At 52.1% G+C, this 20,916-nt stretch overlaps 1 protein-coding gene across 2 annotated transcripts in view; it reads right to left on the reverse strand.

Moving 5' to 3' along the window:
• Positions 1-20,916, reverse strand: part of CASZ1 (castor zinc finger 1) — a 153,053-nt gene that overhangs the window by 113,055 nt on the left and 19,082 nt on the right. For both annotated transcript variants that reach the window (XM_086344419.1, XM_086344417.1), the window contains exon 2: positions 6,263-6,409. The gene's annotated coding sequence lies outside the window, so the exon portion shown is untranslated. The remainder of the gene's footprint in view (positions 1-6,262; positions 6,410-20,916) is intronic.

Genomic DNA, 20,916 nt, shown 5'->3' on the forward strand with positions numbered 1-20,916 from the left:
TCCTTCTGTCCTTGTTGTTGTTTAGACACTGAGTCGTGCCTGACTCTTTTGAGACCCCATGGACTGTAGCCTGCCAGGCTCCTCTGTCCATGGGATTTCCCAGGCAAAAATACTGGAGGGAGTTGCCATTTCCTCCTCCAGGGGATCTTCCCGACCCAGGAATTGAACCCAGGTCTACCCACACTACAGGCAGATTCTTTACCACTGAGCCACTAGGGAAGCTCCTTTCTGTTCTTACCCAAAAGTCAATTATCCCACTGATGCCTTCCCCAGACGCCACACCTAAAATGACAAACCATCTGCCCACCTCCTCCTGCCACACACACTCCCTATTCTGTCCTCCAAACCTGCTTCACTTTTCTCCCAGACACACATCGCCATCCAATATCTACTCTATTTCTTTACTGCATTTATCATTTGCCTCCCTCCACAAAGATGCAAATGCCACAAGCACAGGAATTCTTGCCTTGTTGGTTCACTGATGCACTTCCAGTCCAGTCTGTAGCGTCGTCAAGCATCAGTAATGCTTGAGGAATGGATGAAAAAGAAACATGAATGGCCAGAGGTTAAAGGTCAGAATCTGGACCGCCACCTCTGCTAGCTCTGAGTTCTATGTGGCTGCGTCCTGGCCAACCCTGGGGGGCTCCCCAGTCCCCCGTCCCTCCTCCGCCACTCTTTTGGAGCCCGCCCTTCCCGGCTCTGCATCACACTAGGTGCTACTTGTACCACAGTCCTAGCATTTCCCTGTGGATGCATTTCTAGGTTCAGGGTCTCCCAGGGATGTCCTGGGGCACCCATCTCCTTGCCGCCCGACCCTCCGCTACCAGAAGGGATTGTTACTCTCTCTGCCCTGGAAACAGAACAGGGTGATGACAGCAAAGAGTGGGGGACACCAGGACTCCCAGCTGCTTCCTCAGGCCCAGCTCTGATGCCAGCAAACTCTTGGGCCTGGATTGTTTTGACTTGAGTCGGTGAAGCTGAAATATTGAGTCACAGCGGCCCTAAACTTCATTACCAGCTCTCAACACAGATTACTAAGGGAAAAAAGTTGCTTTTAATTGCTTTTTCCGATTAGCATTTCTGGAGAAGAAACTAGTGATTAATTACACCTTCCCTCCCTTCAACCACCCGTGCCGCAGAGGTCCCGACACCAGGCTACCATCTGAAGACTCAGGATCAGAAAAGTCTCATGCTTATGAAGGGCCAAGAAACCAAACCAGACTGGGTGGTGAGCTGAAAGTGGAGACCATCCTGGGGGCTGATTTAACAGAGCAAGCAGCTGATGGTGTGGGGAGGCCCGGGTGGGCCCATCCAAGGGTCCTCTTACGGCTTCAGCATGGTGTCCACTGGGCTGAAGGACTTCCACAAGGACTAGGACTATACCTGGGTGCATTCTAGAATCAGAGAGTCCCAGGAAGCTGGGAGAAGATGAAATTGGGGAGCCTGAAGATCTGCAAGAGAAGATGATGTGATTGCAGCCATTGGGACTCCCCTTGGGTGCAAAACCCACTGTTGCTTCTCCAATGCCAGTGTGTTCTCCCAGTGGAGGCTCCAAGGTGACAGGACAGAGGCAGGGTGGAAGTGTCCTCCTCTCATCCACAAGACATCAACCCCCCAAACCATGGGCCACTCTCTGTCCCTTTTGGAGTGAGCAGATCACTCTGGGTAGGTCCCGGCAGTCCGGCCTTGCCGGCCCTGCCTGATCCCTTTCCCTTTGGGTCAGTGCCTGGTGGACCCCAGGGGCTTCCAACCCTGCTAGGAGGGAGAACTTGGGAAGGAGGCGCAAGATGGGGGTGTTGGCAACACCGAGCAGAATCCTAGCACAGATTAGAAGCCAGAACACTCAGTAACTCTTCCTAAACCATCTCCCCATCACGTCTCTGCCCAGCTCCACAGTGTTGTGACCACGGAGTCCACTCATCCAGGCTGCCACCTGGGGATGGGGGGGACAGGTGGAGGACATAGGCCCCCACTCCCCTCAGCCAGCACCTCCCTCTCCCAATCCCGCCCCTCCACACTCCCACCCCAGCTGCAGGCTCTGGAGCGGCCAGCCCCACATCAGATCAAAGCCCTGGAGAACGGAGTTAGAACTGTCCAGTCCAGTTATGAGTGAAGGCCATGGATCTAGTGCAGGCCAAGGAGGCAGAAAGCAGAAGAGCCTCCCACACATGCACAGACACACACGGCTGCCCACCCAGACGCACCCGCCCCCAGGGCTCAGCCCGGTGTTTTGATGTCGGCAGACACACCCGGGAAGACTGGCTGACACCCCCTTGGAGCCTGAGGCACCAGCTGCACGCCTGGGACATCCCCATCACCCGCTGCAAGGCGGCGTCGCCAGCCCGCCCTTCTGCTCTCTACTGTCACTCCCCCTGGAGGTCAGGCCTCCAGAGTGTTCCTGGAGGGCTGAGCCAGCCCATATGGCTGGGAATATGTTGCCAGCACGGGTGGGCGAGTCCTCACTGGGGCCCCCGCGGTTGGCTGTGACAGTTTCACACTCGCTCCAGCCAGGCCTCTGGCTGCTCTCTGGGCTACACAGTGACCACTTGGGGGGCTTGTAGATGGTTTGGCTATTACAGTATCACTGCTGGGACTGCCTGTTCTGTCCTGGCCCAAGCAGATGATTCCAGGCCCAGGAGAGCGGGGCCTCACGTCAAGGACCCTGGAAAAGCACAATGGTCTAGGTCAAGCCTAAGGACGGATCTACGGCAATTCACACTGTGAATTGTGGAAAGACTTTCTGTGTGGAAAGACAGCTAGGATCTCTATCCATGAGCTGGGGCTGGAGACTAAACTGGCCATTTCTGGAAATGAGGGAGTCTTAGACAAACCCATTTCTCAGCTCTCAAAGCTGATCAACTGAGGTTCTTGGTATCCAGGTGCAGAAATAACATTTAAAGCCACAGTGAGAGAACTTATACAAGCTTCTAGGCACAACCTCAGACCCAGCAAAGAATCCATGGAGCAAAGGCACAAAACAGGCTTCCATGCAAAATCTTAAAGCCACAAGGACAATGAGCTGGGAAATCTCTGCTGAAATTGGCACCGGATATAAGCAGGCCTCAGACCTTCTCTCCACAGATGACCCAGGGGTGCTAATGCACTCCACCAAGCTTTCTTAGCAAACAGCCCAGTGCCCAGAGTGGTGCTTCTCCCCTTGGCACTGTCAGGGGGAACATGAGAGAGAGGAGATGTAGGGCTACATATCAGGGGCCTGGAATGCCAGAGTCAACCTGGGATCTTGTCTCTTCTGTCCCTGATCAATCCACCAGCAAGGCCAGTTCACTCTCCCTGTAAACACACAGGGCCTCTGCCCTCTTTTCTCCATTTCCCCCTTCTGTCTCAGTCACTTGCAACTGATGTCAAACGGAGGAAAGGAATAAGAACAACAATAAAATCTGTCTGTGGGATGTTCCCAGGGGAAAGAGAAAGGTTCCACTTGGTTCCTAAAATCACCAAAAGCCGCCTCCCAGAATGTAACCTGGTTGGCTGAATCAGCTTCTCACTCCAGTGGCTGCAGCAGCCTCGTCTCCTGGTTTCTGCCCTTGCCCCCTCAATCCATGTTCACCATGGCAGCCCCAGGCTTCTTTTTAAAACAAAATCAGATCACTTCATCTCCCTGCTTTAAACCCTCTAGCAACTCCCCCATCACCCAAACAATAATGCCCCAACTTCCCCTGGCACAACACAAGCCTACAAACCCTGGCCTAGCCCTGTCCACTCCCAGCACTGGGGCCTCTTTCTGTCCACCAAGCACCTTGAGCTCTCAGCCTCAGTTCCTGTAGACTATTTCTCTCCTGCTGAAAATATTCCACCCCTCTTAGGATGGGTTTCCACTTTCAATTCCTCCATCTCAGCCAACTGTCATCTCCTCAAAGGAGGCCCCTGTACTGCCCAGTCACTTCCTACCACCTCATCCTATTTCCATTCTGCACTGAAGATTTCCTTGTCATTCTTTTGGTGTGGGTTTATCTGTTGTCTGCTTACCCAACCAGAACTCCACAAGAGCTGGACTGTCTTGTCACTTTATCCCTAATGATCAGAAGACACCAGGCCCTCCATAAGTATTGAATAAACATAACCAGATCTTCTGTGGCACAGCCAGAAGTGGGGAGAATCTGAGTCAGACAGGACCAGGTCTGCAGACCAGACCTGAGCACAGACTTTCCCCAAGCCCACACTCTTGTGTGGTGAGGCAGGACACCTCTGAGACCTCGGGTCACTCAGACTACAGAGGACCCTAGGCTGTGGCCAAAGGGCCAGGTGAGTAAGGAGGGGCTCGGCCATGACATTCCCGCTAGGAGCCCTCTGAGTTCCCAAGCTTCATTACCAGGGCCAAGACGGCCGATGCCAGGATATAGGAGTCCCCGAGGACTCCCAGAGCCCATACCCTATGCCTGGTACAAACCCCAGCTGGCGTGGCCCCTGGGAGTCAACAGTGAGTGGAAACTTCAGAAAGGGAAAAACTAATGGGCATGTTTTGCCAAAGGAAAGAAGAAAACAAAAAGCCTGCCACTGAGGACAGAACCACCAAACACTGCCCCCTGGAAAAGGGGCTCCACAGACACTCTGGCAACTTGTTCACATTCAGGGCACAGGCAGCTGGGGAGACCATCCAGAAGCTTGAGGGTGCCTGGGCTTGTCATCCCAAGACCCATGATCATCAAGGAAGCAGACTTGGACAAGAAAAGCCCAGGAAAGGAGCAGAGACGTACAGGAGTTGGTGCTGACCCAACTGGACGACTGCACAGCCACCAGTCTATACAGACCCATTGCCATCAGGGAAAAACAGCTGCACATCCTCAATGTGGATGGACCAGTTCCTAGACACTGGGAAGACAAGTCTCAGCCACACAGTTACTCCACCACAGCAACCAAAGGCCATGCTTACAGCTGATCTGCAAATCTCTAGCCCTGATCCATGACTTCTGCTGGTTCCCAAGGTGGCATGCCCCAAAATGGCCAGGCCTGCAGCTCTGGGGACCACTCAAACCTCAAGGAGCACCAAGGCACCCATGTCTGCAAGTACCTCCTCCCTGCAAGTTCAAAGTCTAGAGTTGCAGCACTTGACCACTGGAGGGAGGGGCGGGACACGCCTGCCCTTGGCGCCTGTGGTGCCTGCCATGCCTGACCCTACAACCAGAGCACAGGTGGGTGAGTCCGGGCTGCCGCCTCCAGTCTGGCACACACAGGAGAAGCAGCCCCCAGGCCTGCCTTCCCAGCCACACTCCAGGGCCTCAGATTCAGCCCCCCACCCTAAGATGCTGTCCATCAACTTTATCAACCCAAGCCCTCTGGGCTGGTCCCTTCAGGTCGTAAGACAATACTGGCTAATGATAAGCATGTAGTAAGTTACCTGCTTTGTATCAACCCTCCCCCCATGGGCATCCCAGGTGGTGTAGTGGTAAAGAATCCACCCGCCAATACAGAAGACGCAAGAGACACGGGTTTGATTCCTGGGTCAGGAAGAGCCCCTGGAGCAGGAAATGGCAACCCATTCCAGTATTCTTGCCTGGGAAATTCCATGGACAGAGGAGCCTGGCAGTCCATGGGGTTGCAAAGAGTCGGACGTGACTGAGCACACACACATACATCTACCTTATGATCTGCCACATTTGACACCTGCAGGCAAATATCTGACAGTACCAGCCCCATAGGCTACCCATCCCAGGTGTAAGTACCTGTCTTAAGCATGGGGCTAACTTCCGAGCCAGGGTCAAAAATACCTGTGTCCTCTTCTCTAAGGTGGGTCCTGCCTGGGCTGGAGGGCCACCAAGAGAGCCCCAACAAGTCACACCTGAGCTCAGAGCAGAGCCAGAGTTGCTGGATACATAGATGGGTTGTACCGTTCCCAGAGATGATGTTCAGAAGTGACCCATCAGGTGGCTCCAAGAGGCATGTTTGCCACAGGCCTCACCTGGAGTACCTACACGCTGCCAGCACCACCCGATGTCATACAGTGGTGATGCTGGGAGGATTCTTCAAGGTCAGTGAGTCCCACCTCTTTATTTCACTTGTGGGGAAACAGAGGTCCAGAGGGGAAAAAGCAGTGAGATGAAGTAGAGCCAGGGCCAAAATGCAGATTCCTAGGCCCTGGCTCTTTTCTCAAACCTGCATATTCTCGGTTTTGCTTAGGGGAGTTAAGCTACCACCGCTGAGAAAGGCCAATACAGTCTCTCCCCTAAGAAGGAAACCCTGGCTGGCCAACGACAGTCCCACCCACATTTCTCAGTGACATCTTGGGAATCTTGGGAGTGGTTACCTTTGCATCCCAAGAACCTGGGGTCCGAAGTCCATTCCCACACACACCACGGGAGCAGCAGGACCCCCTTCTATAGGAAGGGCCGAGGCAGCAGGAAAGGCAGGTAAGATGGATGGTCTTCACCTTCACTCAGTGAGGTCTGTTTGCCTACCAAAAGGAGAAAGGAAAACAGATTTATTTGGCTATTGTTGAGACCTACAGAGCTACTCAGAGAGAAAGACAATAGAGGGTAAGGTTCAGACACCTTGCCCGGCAACTGGCCAACAAGGTAAGAGATTCTCAGGCCTTACCTAGCAATCGGCAGCTGGCATCACCGTGGTGCATGCCATGCCTGACCCTATAACCAATGTACCCTTTGCACGATTATTAGCCAGCTGCTACAAGGTTGTCCCACCTAAAGAAAGAATCAAATGGGTAGAAACGAAAATAAGCCAATCAGGTGCCACCCCAGGTAACAACAGAGTGACCACACCCTAGACTCGGCACCGGGGGTGAAAGGTCAGGCTGACAATGAATCAAGCTGACATTGGAAACCAGATCAGACCCACACAACCAAACCAACCCTTGGCCTCTCCAGCCTCCTGTGCCCTCCAGACTTCCCCTTGACCAGCTCCCACCTGCTCCCCTGACCCCCACAGTGGCCTTATGGGAGTCTCTAAAAATGGAATAAGCAGGTGTCTCTACAGCTACTACGATGGTGAGTTTGGCTTCTTCTCTTTCTTTCCCCCTCCCCATGCTGGCTCTGTGCCCTTACATCTCATAAAAAAAAGAAAAGAGGGTACACACACATGCCCCCCAAAAGGGGGGCATATCATTTGTGATATAGGTGTTGGGCCAGAAAAAAGTGGCCAAAGAAACTTGGGAGGTTTGCCCTGCTACCGGCAACCTTTGTGTCAATTTAAGCAAATATTGTGGTGTTTCCATGGTGATTCCTGTTTTGAATATCCACTACACTCACTTTTTAAAGGGCTTTTCCTGTTTGCGTTTCAACTCCAAACCTGTAAATATTTTCAGCCTTTTTAGAAAAATTAGCCCATGTGCGTGCAAACACAGACACAACACCACCGACACACAGCCTCCCGGGCCTGGAGTTCCAGCCTCACAGATGTGAGAGTGGGGTGCAGGAACCCCGAGGGGGCTGTCTCTCTGGTCTCACACCCACCTGGCACACACAGGGCTGGCATCAGGGAGGGTGGAGCCTAAAAGGCCGGTCCTTCCCTTCCCCCTTGCCGGGTCACTGCAGCACCCGCGCCTGGCCTGTGTATTCCTAAAGCCTGTGAGTGGGCTCGGCCCTGACTCCACAGTGTGGCATGGTGTGGGCAGCTGCTTAGCAGGTTCTCCCACTTGGCCCAGCCCCTGGATCCCCTGGGGCCTCCCTGGAGTGCATGAACCCCTCCTCTCCTGCTTCCCAAGGTTGGGCCATGAGTGGAAGGGGGTAGTCGGTACTCTGAAGGCCAGAGTTTCCAGCACCAGTTCCACCCCACCTCTGCTCTGGGCAATGCCACCGAGCCCAGCTCCCCGGAGAAGCTTCGGGATGGCCCTGCAACAGTGGTCCTGGGCTTGGAGCAGCCCAGCTCCCACCCCACCCTTCGGCAGGGTTAACAGCGGGTTTCCTGGTTTCCATGGATTCCCGCCAGGCCCCTAATGTGAGTTTCGTGTGATTTGGGGGAAGTGAATTTCCTTTGTTTTCCAGTTTGGGAATATTTTTTTCTTTAAAAAAGAGGAAAAAACACTTTAATGGGAACTTCAGGGCCACTGAGAGACACTCCTCTAGGCTCTGACACGCCTCTCACTGTTGGTTCAGAACCCCCCAAAGCCTGGGGCAGCTCACCCACTGACCAAGCATCTCTGAGCTGGAAGATGGGGTGCCAGCCATCACCTACCACTCCCTACCCCCAGATCACGCTTCTTCTGGGGGGGCTGTACTCAGATATCCCATCAGAAGGACTGCTGCCCCACCTGAAAGCCAGCTGCTTACACAGCTGGAGGATACTTCCCTGCTTCCAGGCACACACGTCTCCCCAGAGAAAAGGTCAAGAGACACGAAGGGTAGGGTTCCTCCCTGGCTCCTGGCAAAGAGCTAGAAAAACCTGAGTCTGACCACACACAAAAGGTGAACATGAATAAAACCAGGGTCTTACATCCTAGTTCAGAAGGGGTTTTCCAGTTACAGGGGAAGGGGGTCTTCCAGACCCTGGTGGGGACTTTGGCCTCCTCCAGCTGAGGGAGGGGCCGGTCCTGGGCAGAGGGACCTTCTCAGCTTTGGCAGTAAGAACAACTGAATAAAGGGTGTGGCCAGGCCTTCTCCTCCTCCTCCCCATTCCTGCATCCTCCAGCCCTGCCAGGGTGCGGCCATGCCCCAGGACCGTCCCCAACCAACTGGCCTGACCCATTTACCAAACCAGGGCACAGGCCCCAGGGCCTGCCATGGTCAGGGCCCTCCCACAGCACAGGCCCTAGGGCCATGGCAGCAGCAGGAATCTTGGTCAGTAGGTTCAGAGCCCAAAGGACCAAGCTCTCTGGCCAGCAAGTGAAGGGGTGAGAAGTCAAGTGCAGGCACAGAAATAACGCTGGGCTGAGACTCAGAAGACGGGTCTGAGTCCCAGTTCTGCCGCTTAACTCACTGTGGGCCCTTGGACAAGCGACGTACTCTCCCCAGGGCCCGAAACTTCCTGGGCCAACGACGGTGACGCCTTCTTCCCGCCTACCTAGCAGACGCGGAGGACCAGCAAGGACGTGAAAGGCCTTCAGAGCGTTCTAGAAACGCTCTTGACTCCCAGCACCCTCTTCTTGCAAGTCTCTTCAAGGTAACTTTTCAGAATCTACCTCAAGCAGGCCCATATGCCCCTCCACTCCCTTCCTCGTGAAACCTTCCCTGTGGCATTTAAACTGGACTAAAGTCATTTGTGCACGAGTCTGTCTCCATCGTTGATTTTTAACTCAAGAGCAGAGACCAGGTCTTAATTATCATTGCGTCCCCAGCATTTAGCACAACAGCTGGCCCGCTGTGGGCAGCACAAGTGTTTGTGAGATTGAACTAGTCCCTGATTTCATGTCAGAATCAGATGGGCCTGGCGCAGCTTCATCCCCCTCCTCCGACAGGAAATTTTATCACCTACTTTCACGCTGGCTTCTGTTTCGTTCCTCTAAGCCCCAACCTGTGTCCTGGTCTCTCCCAGCTCCTCCATCAACACCATGAATTCATAACTTTCAGGTTCAATGAGGCAGCTTGGTTACATGACCCTCCTCCAGCTGATTCTGGTGAGAGGTGATTGAGCACCTACTATGTGCAGGGAACATGGTGGGAGTGGAGGGCACACCCTCTGCCAAGAGGCCTATGTGAGAAGAAATTATATTAATTTTCCAGACGCCTTCTATTCACCAAGCAGCGTGCCGAGTACTTGTGTATGTATGACCTCATTGAATCTTTACAACATGAAGTAGGAAGGATTATGATCCCCATGGGTAGACTGGAGAAGGCAGGCACAGAGATACATACCAAGTGACTTTCCAAAGATCATATAGCTCACAAGTGCTGGAGCAAGGCCTGGAGTCAGGCTGACAGGCTCCTAGGCCCAACTCACTTAAAAGTTCCCCTCGTCCCTACCCATGACTTCAGTCCCCACCCACACCTAATGTTTTTTCCCCTCCTGAATCTCAGTTCTCCTGCCCTCCAAACAGGTCTCCATCAAATCCTCAGAGTCACCCGAAAGCATTCAGAGATCACAGCCCAGAGGGAAGGCAAAGTCCAGGCTTAGGTTGGAAGGAGGTGAGGCCTATGGTGATGCACCTGGCGAGCAGGAGGAACCCCTGGATCCACCTGGTCAACAGGGTCCCAGCTGTGGGTATGACCTCCTGGAGAAGAAAGAGGTTGAGCCACCCGACGCTGTCACGTGATGGGATAAGGACGAGGCAGCCACCCAGGAAAGGGCCACTCTGAGTCAGGAGGCCCTCTGGGCATGGGACAACCTTTAAGTCTTCTCTCCAGACCCAGAGTAAGCCAAGAGGCTTTATGCCAGGGTGGGTGGGTGGGTACACAGAGATTTCGGCCTCCTTCCCCACATCAATACCTCCTGATGCAATGAACACCTGCTTCAGAGATGCAGGGCTGAAAAGCAGGGCCACAAGACCCCCTGACCCTCACCAGGTGAATGTGCAGTTGAGGCAGGCGTCACCTAGCATCTCCCCAGTGGTGAGAAGTCACGGGAGGTGTGGCAGGGAAAGATCCAAATCCCAGAGGATAAAGAGGTGGAAGATCAGGCCAGGTGGGGAGAGGACAGAGCCCTAATGAGCAGGTTTCATAAACCACCTGGAGTGAAAACAAAAACACAGACGTGCACATTGCCCAACTTCAGGGCTGTATGGAAAAGGGGAAAAAAAAACAATAAAAAAATCCACATCTTAATACAAAAATCCTACACGATGTGTTGTGGCACGAAAATGTTTTTCATTGCATTTTTCATCTGTGATCTCACACAGCCTACGACGGGTACGCCCAACGCAGGAGGTGTCTGATGGTACATAAACAGGGCAAACATACATACAATGAACCAAAACAAGGGCAGCAAAGATTCAGGTTGGTCCGAGCTGACATCGCATGGTTTCAGGTGGCCTCTGGAGATGGCTACACTGGCTCCAAGCATGGGCCCCCCTTAGATTCCTGAGGGAGGAATAAATGGGGCAAGAACAAGCTCCAGTGGAAAGAAACGTGGAGTTCTGAGCACTCCGAACCAGCGGAACTGCAGGCCAGCTGGCTGTGTGGCTTTCTCCACTGACGGTGCTGTCCCGCCATCGACAGAGGCCGGAGAGGGAACGCACACCCCAAAGGCCCCTCCTGTGTGTCACTTACCCCACAGTTACTATCTGTCTCCTGTTTGCTCCACCCCTCCCCCCTTTTAATTGTTGGATGAGTTTACAGAGCTGTGTGCCAAAAACAATCAACTCTAGGGAACAGAGTTATACAAAATAGGGCGTGTCGCCAGAGGGAGACGGATATCCATGGAAACCGCCACCTTTTCTCAGTAGCCTAGGTAAAGCCGGGGGAGGGGGGTGGGGGGGGCTCCACCCAGAACAGGGCCCCAGAAAATGCTGGGATCGCTGATGACCTGAGGGAGGCACGTCTCCTGGGGAGGGTCAGGAAGTGGGGTCAGCCGGAGACCACCACCAGGGCAGGGCTGTTGGAACTCGAGTGCACACACACATGCTTGTGTGCACACACACACCACCTCACCAGATCACTGGGACAGGAGGCCATAGTAATTTCATGTACAAGCTTCGGAGTCAGACTGCCAGGTTTGAGCTGCCATTTACAAGCTGTGTGACCCTGGGCAAACAAACTCCTTTGACTTCTCTGTGTCTCAGTCTCTCCATCAATAAAATGAAAATAATAATGCCCTTCCTGCATATGGTTATGAGGATTAAACACTGTATTATGTGTAACATGCTAAGAAAAGTAGCTGGCACACAGTAGGTGCTAAAAGTACTTGAGAAATTAAATCAGTCAAAAGGGCTAAATGAAAAGAAAGGAGGAATGGTTTCTAGCTTCTGCCCTAGTTGAGGAGGAAAAGAATGATAGTTCATGTTTATTAAGGACTATGTGCTGAGGACCTTAATACATTAATACAAATAACCATCACAAGAAGCCAGTGAGGCAGGTTATTATCCTAACTGGATAGCTGAGGAACGAAGACTCAGAGAAGGATGTGACCCACCCAAGGTCACATATCAGGAAGAGATTTGAACCCATGCCTGTCTGACACCTACACAACACGCTGCTTGGCAAGGAGAAGGAGAGGGAAGCGGGTGGGGAGGAAGCAAGAGAGGGATGGATGAGCTTCCAGGAGGTTCTCTTTCCAGACGGGACTTAGATGCACAGCAGTGCAATCCAGATGTGTTTTTTTCCAAGCTTACAAAGGAAAACGGAAATCCACCGAACCAGTGACCACCGATGGGAGGAATAAGTAGAGGAAAGCTGAAATGGTCAACAGGCTCAGGTATCCACATTCCTCAGGAGGTCCTGTTCCAATCCTGATCCCAGGAGACAAAAGATGCTCTCCAGAATCAAGAGGTCCCTGGAAGGGAGGCAGCAGAGTTATTGGGTCCACCTCCCATCCATGAGGGCCCAACGCCTGGGAAAGATCCTGGGAAGAACCCAAGTGTCTGCCTTCTAAGAACCCAGGCAGATTCCTGGAGGGGACAGGGCACAGAAAAGGAGAACATAGGCCTCCCGTGTTGCCAGGTCAGGCCCAGGGATGCGCAGGAGGCCTGGGAGGCTGAGAGCTGGAGTCAGAGGCTGCCCACCCTGAATGGTCTGGTTCTTACCCTGCTCGGAGACGGAGGCCACACAGGCTTGGTGGCTCAGCCCTTTCTGCCATCGACCACCCAAACTCATTCAGATATTTCCTTTCTCACTTGCTTTTTAAAAAAAATTTAATGTTCTCTATAATTCATCCGTCCCAGAAGATAATCGATAGAGCCCGTAATGAAAATCTGAGCCATATTTTATGATCTGCTGTGAGCAGAAAGGGCCACATCAGCAGGTCCAGTTTCGGTGCTCCCTATCTGTCTTACCCACTGCCCCGGGGATTACTTACCCAGCCAGCCCTGCCCACAGCCCCCCACCCAGAGCTCTGCCCTTGGCCACCCAGGAAGGCGTGGACTGCCCAGCTGGTAAAGAGACTCAGGCCACCACCCTGGCATCACCCTGATGCTCACTCCACCAACCCCGGTCACAGGATGGTCACCCACCATTGCTAGTGTCTTTCTGAGTCTTTCTGAAGCTGTCCCCCACCCCACCCCCCGCCAGCACCCTGGCACGACCACCCCCCCCACCCCCCCCACCCTGGAATATTACAACCATCTTCAGTCAGGGCCCTTCCAGAAGCCAGAAGACCCTCACTAGGACCTGGAGGCCTGGGCAGGCCTCAAGGAGCCAGGCCAGCTCCCACCGTGGCTTTTGCTCCCCACCAAGAAAGGCCATCCACTCTTTGGGGACTCCCAGGGTGGGGGCGGTTCCTGAGGAACACCTAGGACCCTCTGGTCAGTGGAGGGAAATAATGATTGCTCATTATTACCACCTCGAGCACATTCCTCCTCTTCTTGGTCTCTGCCCTGTGAGGTGAAGGGTGTGGATGAGCCAGTCTGAGGGGATTCACGGTGGGCTGAGGGGGACATCCCCTTCTGCTCCGACAGGACTCACTGAAAGAAAAGCAGAGTCCCACCCCTTTCCCTGGCACCACTAGTGGGAGCCAAACAACAGGTGAGGCCAGGCTCCTCCCAGAACTCTTTGCCGCTTGGCACCAATCAGAGAGCGCCACTTCACCAGTTCTGGGATGGGTGACCCAGGGGGCCCAATCAGAGCCCAGAGAATGCTCCAACATCGCAGGAACAAGGACCGAAACCAATAAGAAGTGTGATCCAGCCATAGTATGGACCACTACAGTCATCAACAGACATTTACAGAAAGCAGGACATTGTTAAGAGACAAAATTCATATGATTCTACCATTTAGAAGGCTGTCCAGTAGAACTCTCAGTACTGTTCAGTATGGCAGCCACTGGCCAGGTGCAGCTACCGAACACTGGAAACGTGGCAAGTGTGACTGTGGAGCTAAATTTTTAATTTTATTAAATTTTAGTTTAAGTGACCACACATGCCTAAAGGCTACTGTATTGGACAGCACAGGTTTAAAGAAAGATTTTCTTAAATGTAAAAAAAAATTCTTAATAAAAGATTTAAAACCTGTTATCTCAAGGCAGTAGAATAATCATTATTAACTATAACAATAGAAAGTATTAATGTTTACGCCATGTGTCAGGCTCCGTGGTCAATAGTTCAAGCAGATCATCACACTGAATTGTCACTGTCCTCCAAGATACATATGAGCATTATCCCCACTTTATAGATGAGGAAATTGAGGTTCAGCAATAAGAAGTAACTTACCCAAAGTAACAGCGCTGGGCGGCAAAGATGGGTCTCAGACCCAGGTCTCTCTGTTGACCTGATCTGTACTTTTAACTACACTATGTATTTTTAAACTATTCTCTTCACAGGTTTTTGTTTGTTTGTTTGTTTGTTTGTATTTTCCAATGAGCCATGAACATGACTTGTAATCAGGAAGAACATGTCTTTTTTAAAAAGACCAAAAAGAGGCAAATTATTTTTCCCCAGGAGGGAAGTTTGTGGAGAGATTACTGGGGCCCCTGGCCAACGGGGCCTCCAGTTTTTGAATGGAGAAAAGAGAAGGCAGTGTGGTTGCAGGTCCCCTCTGTCCCTGCTGCTCCTACTGCCAGATGCCTGGTGCTTAGGGGGCCTCAGGACGGACGATGGTGGGCTGAGGATCCTCCAGCAGCCAGGCTGCCAGTAGGATCCAGTTTCCTCCCAGCCCCACCCTGGAGTCAGTTCCTAACAGGTTTCTCAGCAGTTTTGCAATCATCACCCAGGTCTGCGTCTTAAAGAAGGCAGCAGGCCACGGGGCTGTCTGCAAAAGGCAGCACACGCCGTTCTTATCACAGACCACCCCTGTCCCACCACCTTCTAGTTGTTACTGCTGTTGTTTAGTCGCTCAGTTGTGTCTGATTCTTTTGCAACCCCATGGACTTAGCCTGGCAGGCTCCTCTGTCCAGGGGATTTCCTAGGCAAGAATACTGAAGGGGGTTGCCATTTCCTTCTCCAGGGGATCTTCCTGACCCAGGGATTGAACTGGCGTCTCCTGCATTGGCAGGCGGATTCTTTACCACTGAGCCACCAGGGAAGCCCCACGTTACTACCTTCTAGAAGAGCCAAGAGCTCTGGGCCAGCAGCCCAAGCCTGGGATATGCTATCTGCCCTCTGTGGGCATGGAGAGGGTTGTTCTCCCAGCGGGGGACTGTCATTGGCCTCGTTCACCCACTCTTGGGACTGCAATTAGGTTCAGAACAGGGGGATGAAGAAATTCCCTTTGAAAAATCTGTGATGAAGGAAAAAGGCCCAGCAAGTACTGAACCCGGCTAGAAATGGAATCAGGAAGGATTGGATTTTGAGTTGTTTTTGCTTTTTTTCCATAGCACCAACCTGAAGGGTGGGAGACAGGGAGCAATTATCCCCATTTGATCTGGTTTCCATTCAACGTGTTTTTTTTATCCACTGAGATGCACAGATTGTTCAGGTTTCAGGGTAGGCAGGATAAATGTCCTTACTTAGAAGTTTTTTATTATTATTATTATTATGGATTTTTGGTTCTGTGCTGTCTGCAGTTCTCTGTCATTTCCAATCTACCTTATGTTCCCCTTGGATTTATATATTTATTTTTGGGGGTTGGTTTCAGGTGCTCCTAGTTTATCAAACAATCAGCCCTGTGAGGTACACTGGGTGTTTCCAGAAATTACATCACAAAAAATCATGCAATTAAAGTGTAAGAGGAAAAAAAAACATAGCTGTTGCTTAATTTTGTATTTTAATTAGCAACTTATTGTAAATGTAGACTTTTAAAATGGAGGCGCCTAAGTAAAGCCAGTCAACAAGTTTTTCTAATGAATCAATTTCACCTCTTCCCTCCTCCTCCTCATGGCAATGTCATCTTCCAGATTTTTTTTTTGCCCTCTTTTTTTTTCTATTCCACTTTTTACTTCTTGCCCAACACATATTAGAAAAAGGATGTGTGTTAGTCACTCAGTCGTGTCCGACTCTTTGTGACCCCATGGACTGTCGGCCGCCAGGCTACTCTATCCATGGAATTCTCCAGGCAAGAATACTGGAGTGGATTGCCATTGCCTTCTTCAGGGGATCTTTCTGACTCAGGGATTGACTCCGGGTCTCTTGCACTATAGGCAGATTCTCTACCATCTGATCCACCAGGGAAGCCCCTGAAATAAAAAAAGTCAGGCATCCTGGCACCGAGGACTCTTACAGGAGCCCTTCCCTATATATATGACCATGGAAGAAACCTTGATGTGAGGGTTCTGGCTGAAGACCCAGTGTGCAGCTGCCACTGTGCCCATTGCTCTGTCCCCAGCCCTGTTTCACTGAGGCCAAACCCCTCTGTGCTCAGTCCCAGAGATATCCCTCTGCTCCTGGAGAGAGAAGAAAGCCCAGTGCAGCACAGAGTGCCAAGGCAACAGGAAGAGGGTGGAGTCTCAGGCCACCTGCAGCCTGAACAGATACAAGGTGAAGAGATGGGAAGCTCCGAATGTTGTGAAACCCAAGAGACCTCTGGTTGCCTGGAGGAAGTTAGAGAGAGGGCACAGGAGGGAAGGGGAAGAGGGAACACAGAGCCAGAGAATAGAAGTTGAAACCAGCAAGGTCTGTCCAGGTCGTGTGGCCGCACAGAGAAAGCCCACATCTGTGAGTCCCAGGCACCTCCTGAGGGTAGATCCAGACTGCCATCACGGGTGTAGAGTCCTGGTCTTCCCCTTGTAGAAAGCTCACAGCTCTGAACTTCCCTGGTGGTTAAGACACCACACTTCCAAGGCAGAGGATGTAGGTTTAATCCCCAGTCTAGGAACTAAGAGAGTTCACAGCTCAGGGGATAGGGGACAGGAAAGTCAACTAATCTGCCCCTTTTAGCCTAGTTTCTGGGACAGAAGGCTGAGGATGGGGAAAGAGCCCCCTAGTTCTCTGTTCAATCCTGCCATCCCAGGAAGGCTAGACAAGACTCAGATGTCCCAGCCAAGGGAAGACCCCTGGAAGCTGCTTATGGCCTCCGTGTCCGTGTTCACAGGGACTCATCTAAGCCCTCCTGTCATCCCAGAGGCTAGGCCAGCTTATTAAGCATAGGTGTCCACCTGAACACCAGACAGATGCATGCCTCCTACTCAGTGCTCCAAAAACAGTGCAGAGACACTGTGGAGAAACACTCTTCTGGGGCAATCCAGGGTATTCAGTACCGTGGGCAAAACTCCACCCTGGCCATTTTTATTCTGAACAGGAAGAACTGCAATGCTGGGCTTAGGAAAGGTTGTCATTTACCTGCCCCTGCCTCATGACCACACTGGTGGGGGAGGTGGGCACTCAAGAAGGCTCTGGAACACCTGGAGGCAGAATCCTGGCCCCTGCTCCCTGAGATTCCCGAAGAAAGGAAGGAAGAGAGGAAGGAAGAACCTCCTTCCTCCAGGGAGGAAGGGGCTGGACCTCCATGTCATCACGCACCGGTGGGAACCCAGACCCAACCTCACGACAGATCCTGCTCGGTTCAGCTTCAATCGGAAAGGAAGGCACTCATCAAACAGGGGCCAGGCAGGGATGTGGGCACCGAGATTAGGAATTTGGAAAACCATCTGAGGAACCCGGCCCTGGGAAGACAGCAACAGGATTTAATACCTTATCCCGGCTGTCTGGTAAACACCCTGAACCAGCCCCACACTCCGTTAGGCAGCCTCGGATCCTCAGGTGTGCTGGCGACGGGCAGGTAGAGGCAGACGTGGGCAGAGACAGGAAAGGGGGGGAAGTATAGGCCTGGGGGAGGGGGGAGGGAGGAGCTGGCCTGGAAGGATAGGATGGGTGGCAGCCAAGCCAGACAGTCAATGAAACAGCTGACAGGTGCAAGGAAGGGGGGCAGGGAGAACAGAAAGGTGAGCTGGGGGTTCAGAATACTTCGGGATATCACCGTCACACCCCAGGGGAGCTGAGTGGGATGAGAGGAAGAGTCAGAGGCTTGCGGGCCAAAGACCTAAGAGTCCTGGCTGCCCTTTCTCCCAGTTAAAGGAGAAATCCAGGCCTTGCACTCCTCCAAACCAACCAGGACCAAGAAGCTGGTGGGGCTAGCTTCCAGAGCTTACTGGCCACCTATGAGCACAATCTGCTGGTATCCTTTAGGGTCACCTCTCAGAAACACACATACACAGATTGGCTTGGATTGTTGAGCTGCTCAGTTGTGTCTGACTCTTTTTCAACCCCATGGACTTGTAGCCCAACAGGCTCCTCTGTCCGTGGAATTTTCCAGGCAAGAATACTGGAGTGGATTGTTATTTCCTTCTCCAAGGGATCGTTCCGACCCAAAGATTGAACCCACATCTCCTGCATTAGCAGAAGGATTCTTTACTATTGAGCCACCGCGGAAGCCCACATACGCGTATCAGTTCAGTTCAGTTCAGTTCAGTTGCTCAGTCGTGTCCGACTCTTTGCGACCCCATGAATCGCAGCATGCCAGGCCTCCCTGTCCATCACCAACTCCCGGAGTTCACCCATATACCCCGTGCCAAAAAGATTGTCAAATCAATCACAATGGAGCTTTCTTCTACTCTAAGCTAGAGCTGACAGAAGAAGCTGGGAGGGTAGGGGGCAGCCCTGAGTGACTCAGAGGGGACTCGGCCCTCCAGAGATGGCTCAGGGTGAGTGAAGAGTAGACTAGAAGAAAAGGGGGGCCCAGGCTGGTCCTTGGGGTGTTCCTGGGTGAACCACCTTTGCTACGATCCAAGCACAGAGGTCAGGCCTGCCACTTCCACCACCAGGCCCAAGCAGGCCACATGACTAATTCTCTTTTCCCATTTCCGTCTGCTCCTAGATGTAATTACAGTTTTGGATTGCAATCCACCCAAAGTGTAACCCTGATGCACTCTCCCTGCTCTCAGAGAATCGGAAACCATTTCCAAAGCTAAAAGGCGCACCCCTTTTAAATGTTTTCATCAGCTGGCTTCTTCCAGCCACACTCTCAAAGCTGCCCTGGCTACCTTGGTCAGCACTGGTCCTCTCTCTCTGCCCCCTCAGAACCACAGGATCTCCTGTGTTCCCAGCAAGGGGAAGAAAGAGGTTTCCTGGACTGCTGTGGGTCTGGGCTTGGGGTCCCCTGCCTTTTGCACATCGTCTAAGCCTCAGGATCCCAAGAAATTCCATCCAAGGCCACTTGATCCAAAAGCCCCAGATGGAAAACCTTCCTCCTCCAACCATAACCACATGGAACCCAGACCCCTCCACTCCAAACATGATTCTGTGGGCCCGAGAGGAGCCATCAGGGGAGGCTGGGAGCCTGTGCCTACCCTTGCCTGCCGCGGTGCCAAGTTCTCTGCAGCCCCAGAGCAGAATGCTAAGACCCAGAGCTCACAGGTCTGCAGTCAAGGGAAGTCTCAAGCATCTTCCGCCACCATTTCTGCCCCAGGTTTTCAACTCTGGCCTTGCCTGTATCAACAGTTTGAATTGTTGCATTAAACACACACACACAGACAGATGCACCACTCCCCAACAGGGAGTGAAAACGCATAGAGAAAAACCCCACAAGACCTAGGGTTGGGGCTGGAAGCCAGTGTCAGCAGCTCACCGTTTCCCCCACAGCAGGCAGGCAGCCAGAGAACCCAGGGCAATACAAGCTGTGGACCTCGCCAGACATTAGAACACTTGTTCGGGTCCCTACACTTTGGAAGCTGGTCCCCCAGTGCAGCGCTTCGGGCCACTGCTGCTGATAATTTTTCAGAGATAAACAAACCGGTTTGGATAAAACAAGAACCAACCTGAATTCTTTACCCAAAACTCAAAATGAAACTCTCCCATCACCCCTTTCCTTCCCTTCTCTACCTTCCTGTGCCATTTATCCAGTTTCCTAAAACTCAAACAACTCGATTTTTTTTTTTTTAATTCAGTCTTCTAGCCTTTTTTGTTCATGGACATCACCACTTGGTACTCAAAGAAATACTGGCTTACTGAAAACATTTTTTGTCCAGTTTCTCAAATATGCTCGAGTCAGAAGGAAAAATGGAGAAGGGGACTGTGTCAGGGAGCCTCTTGCCAGGCTGGCCTGAGTCTTTCCCCCTGCTCTTTTTTAGGCTCAGGGTCTTTCTTCCATGCTCCTATGGTCCCCCTAGACCTGCAGCCCCTTTATAAGGGGTGGTGTGTGGACTGGACATCTGGTCTACCCCTCTTTTTTGAGTAACAGAGGAAAAAGTTGCTCAGTTTCCCTTGGGGGTTTGGCAGGTTAATTGAGGCTCAATGTCAAGACAAGAAGGAGGCCAAAGGGCAGAGAAGAAAGACACAGCTCTGAGGACTGGCCACGTGTGTCTCCCTGCAGGCTTGGTGTATGACGTGCCTGCCTATAACCAGAGTCATTCGTGATTGACACACCCTCACCCACTACCCTGTCCCACCCAATTAGGCCCTTGTGTCCCCCCAGCTTCTCTGCTTTATGCACTAAGCTAGTTTGGAACCTCTGCCATGGTTCCTGCTTCCCAAGTCCCCGTTGGTGGGGTCTGCTCTGTCCCTGTGGCTAATTTACACCCGTCAGGGTTTAAAATAGCAGAGGCATAAATGAAAAGTCCAATTTCTTCAAATTTGCATTGTAAAACCATCCTTCAACTTCCTTGAAATAAATTTTACTATTTTATTAGTGCAAACAAAATGGTAATAAAACACTAATACAGCGCCTTGTATCCAGGGGAAGAGCTAAAATTAACATAGAGCGAGCAGTGTTTGCTATTACATTCAATTACCTTTTTACTTGAGATTTACATTCTCATCCCCTTAATCTCCATAGTAGTGGCTTCAAAATCATTCCTCCCAGGCTCTGCCCTTCCGGAGCCCCCACAGCTGGAAGCCAGGCCTCCTGCCCATATGGCGCTCACCCCGGGCACGGCGCCTGCCCCTTTCACCACAGCTGCCTCTCGTCACAGGGTACCACTTCTCACCCCTGCTCTTAATTTTCTCACATCTCAGCCTCTGAGCACTCAAAGCAAAGGGCTCTGACACGAGGCACA

Source organism: Bos grunniens, chromosome 16, assembly GCF_055505025.1.
Source record: "Bos grunniens cultivar Pamir isolate PY7600 chromosome 16, Bosgru_T2T1.0, whole genome shotgun sequence".
Taxonomy (NCBI): domain Eukaryota; kingdom Metazoa; phylum Chordata; class Mammalia; order Artiodactyla; family Bovidae; genus Bos; species Bos grunniens.